This window comes from Anabrus simplex, chromosome 1 (assembly GCF_040414725.1).
Source record: "Anabrus simplex isolate iqAnaSimp1 chromosome 1, ASM4041472v1, whole genome shotgun sequence".
NCBI lineage: Eukaryota > Metazoa > Arthropoda > Insecta > Orthoptera > Tettigoniidae > Anabrus > Anabrus simplex.
In genome coordinates this window covers 983,816,171-983,820,614 of record NC_090265.1, presented here as the reverse complement: position 1 = coordinate 983,820,614, position 4,444 = coordinate 983,816,171, and positions in this window count along the sequence as shown.

The following is a 4,444-nucleotide window of genomic DNA, read 5'->3' as shown; positions in this document are numbered from 1 at the left end:
ACAGCGCTCGATCTGCCTGTTAAGCAACTGCCTCCATTGTATCACCAGCATTTCTATGGACAATGTACTTTCAACCAATGTACAAATTCATGCATTCATGTAAATAAGCCTATTTATTATCTTTCATAAAAATTTATAAATCATTCTTACATGGATTTTATTGATCTTATCGAGCTTACCTTATAGCTTACTTCATAATTCCTGGTTCCTGTTCTCTCCACAGTGAACAGGAATTATTTGGTGAGATTTTGTGTATTAGCAAATAGTGCAGGCAGTTACACAAACTACAATAGTTATATGCCAAACTGTCCTGAAATTCAATTCCTTGTGCTACCTTATTTTAATCTAATGATTTTATTATTAAAATAGAAATACTTGTTTATTGCTGAACGAGTATCGGAATTATATCGACGATTCGTAAGTAAATTATCCGGATGACTGACTCAGACGGAACAGCGCTAAATATTTAAGAACAACAATGGTGCAAGTAAATATCATATTTCACAAATTTTACACTAGAAGCTTGTTATTTGATATTACAGTCGAATCTCGATATCTCCATTAGTCGAATTTTCAGTATCCCGAAGTAACTTCAATTTCTCGGCCTTCTCTCCTATTCTTCACGTGTATTTATTTCTATATTACTCGAAATTCGGTTACACGAATTTCTCGAAGCAAACGTTTCCTCACTTGAAGCAAAAAATACTCTGTAACTCAAATTGTGTACAACATTGACTGTGCAATACAGAATTTGTAGTTTGGGAGGAATAGTTAACAACTAAAGAAAGGGTTGCCGTGATGCTGGAAGATAATATGACGGGAATTGAAGAACAAACTTCTAGTGATCGTAAAATCGGCGAAGCTTTGCTGTTTTTCGGGTATGAATTCATTACCGGTCACATACGAAAGCAATTCCGGAAGTCGTGGATGACAAGCTCCACTTACTTGCGTGGTTTCGAACCTGCATACAGAGTCTGTGTTTCTCACAGCAATGAGTGTTGTTGAAAAGTATGTGGAAGAAAATAAGGTTAACAGTAAAAAACAGAAGAGACTAACGGAGGCATGTTTCTTGTTTCACTGCTGTATGTATTGCATTCTATCTTCTAAAAATTACTTTAATAAGGGTCATAATTAAACCTATGCCGTAAAATACGAGTCTGTTAGTATATTTTTAAATACTGTTATAAAAAAGCGGTATTCAGTATAAGCTCGTAGGTACATATGATTCAATTATGTGATATATATGCTCAAAAACGGTATTCTCTATAACTCGATATTTCGAAGATTCGAAGTAAAATTTAGCTCCCGAGGTAATTCGAGATATCAAAGTTCCACTGTATGTTGTCCAATAATTACCTGAATACAACAATAGCACGAGAGTTACAGAAATTATTGCATACACAATCTTCTTCTTCTTTTGCTACCGCTTCTTCCCACACCTGTGGGGTCACGGGTGCGACCTGCGTAGCACATTTGGATTTGGCCCTGTTTTACGGCCGGATCCCTTCCTGACGCAACCCCTATATTGAGAGATGTAATCAGTATTGCATGTGTCTGTGGTGGTTGGTAGTGTAGTGTGATGTCTGAATATGGCGACGAGAATGTTGGGACGGACACACACCCAGTTCCCGAGCCGGAAGAATTAATCAGAAGCGATTAAAGTCCCCAACCTGACCGGGAATCGAACCCGGGACCCTCTGAACCGAAGGTCAGTACGCTGACCATTCAGCCAACGAGTCGGACTATTGCATACACAATATTAGATGATAAATAACGAATGTGAAATAATGAACGAATGTTGTCACATTTTACAAACCAATGAAACGTATTAATCAAAAACAACAAATTATCGCAATAACAAAAATTATAACTGAAACAAAATATTAAAATAATTTACAAACTAATTTTCGGATATTTCAAGAACAAAATTTTATCTTTGTAGCCAACACTTGGGGCATGTGCCCGAATGGTACAGGAGCTGACGGCTGCGGTCACCAGGAACTCTTCAGAACCTGCTCCGATATTGCCATCCACTAGACAGCGCTCGATCTGCCTGTTAAGCAACTGCATCACCAGCATTACTATGGACAATGTACTTTCAACCAATGTACAAATTCATGCATTCATGTAAATAAGCCTATTTATTATCTTTCATTAAACATTTTCAAATCATTCTTACAAGGATTTTATTGATCTCGTCGAGCTTACCTTATAGCTTACTTCATCATTCCTGGTTCCTGTTCTCTCCACAGTGAACAGGGATTATTTGGTGAAATTTTGTGTATTAGCAAATAGTGTAGGCAGTCACACAAACAACAATAGTTATATTCCAAATAATCCTTAAATTTAATTCCCTGTGTTACCTTATTTTAAGCTAATTATTTTGTTATTAAAATATAAATATGTGTTTATTGCTGAACGAGTATCACAATTATATCGACGGTTGGTAAGTAAACTAGCCGGCTGACTGAGACGGAACAGCGCTGGCTGCAGCAATGGTGCAAATAAATATAACATTTTATTAAAGTAACATTATTTTATATTAGAAGCTTGTACTTTGGTATTATGTTGTTGCTTGTGTTTATTCGTATTAGAAACACTGGCCATAAGCCCCGTTCGCCTATGTAAGAAATTTCTGCTTTCTTGTAAATTTGTATAGTCTGTGGCAATGAGAGTAAAAATCTTTATGTGGGACTCTAATAACTATAATTTAAGTGTTCAAGAACCATGATCAGGTTTAAGAATCTCTTTCAAGACTCGTAAAACCAATATATGTTCAAGGGACGATCAGCACTTGGAAGTAATGGGAGAATTAATAGTGTTATTTCAAGTCCAAGAAAAAGGTACCAGTAAGTTACAGTTACAAATAATTCAGGTTAATGTTAAGATAAAACTCTAGTTCTTTGCAGCAATACCTACTATTGTGTTACTTAGCTTGTGAAAGCGAATGAAAATAATCAAATTTCATATTCTGTTTCTTAATGTAGAACTGAATGTAACCTGTCAGTATTCTTATTCTTCCTGGCCTTTTTCCTTATTTAATTTGGATCGGTACTGGAAGAACATTTGGTTCAGTTTTACGAACAGATGCCCTTCCTGACGCCAACCCTATGTGGAGGGATATATTCCCTATTGTATGTCTCTGTGATGTGATGTGAGGTGAGGTGATGTGACGTGACGTGACGTGACGTGACGTGACGTGACGTGACGTGACGTGATGTCTGTACAACAAGAGCTTGCATTCGGAGACAGTGGATACGAGCCCCACTGTCGGCAGTCCTGGAGATGGTTTTCCGTGGTTTCCTATTTTCATACCAGGCAAAAACTGGAACTGTACCTTAATTAAGGCCACATCCACTTCCTTCCTGCTCCTAGCCCTTTCCTATCTCATCGTCACCATAAGACCTATCTGTGTCGATGCGGCGTCTAGCAGATTGTAAAGAAAAGAGAAGACAAACACAGACACCAGTCCCTCACGCAATAGGAATTTATCATATCCAGTTAAAGCCCTCGGCCTGGCTGGGAATCGAACCCAGTGCCCTCTGAACCGAAAGCCAGTACGGCGACCATTCAGCCAAGCAGACAGATGAGACCACCGTATCAAAAGAAAAATAGATGTCGTCATTGGATGGTTATGTATGAATAGATATTCTGCCCTACCAATTATTTTATCATGTACTTTCAACTAATGTACAAATTAAAATATTCATGTAAATAAGCCTATTTATTATCTTTTATTAAAAATTTACAAATCATTCTTCTAAAGTAACGCTTACTGCTGGGTCACTGTGGTCCTTATTCTTCTTTTGCCTTATAATACCACTGTCCGTTTGTGCGTCATTTGTAACTAGGCAATCGTCTATTGCTGCATAGATTTCATAGTCACATTGATTCAGAATATCACAGGGGGATTTTTTTTTTTTTTTTTTTTTTTTTTTGCAGCGATTCAGATAACTGCAAATTTTCAACACTATTATCGACGTGTTCTTCAACTTCAGAATGTTCTTGTGACGATAATGCTTAAAATACTTTGGTTCTTAGAAAATGCTAATCCACTTAGGTTTAAAATGGCATTATAGATGTTATATACTGTACCTTACCTAACGTCCTCTTCTTTCGCCTGGCTGGTCAGGCGGTAGAGCGGTGGTCTGTCCGGAAGATGGGTCTAACAAAATATCTAAAATTGAAGTAGGATGGGTACTAACAACTATACATGAATGATAATCCAAAGATGAGGGATGGAAAACTTTAATCCACGAAAACATAAAATGAAGATAAAATTTCCCCAAAAAAATATCAAAAACAAAACAAGAAACACATATTTTAACAAAATAGCCCTGAGAGTTGCGGGTCTCTGCCAAAATCATGAGAAAGTCTTTATCGTTCTTGGAATCGCGAGTAATTAACATGGCGTGAGTTTATTGAACAAATAAGTCTGAACACT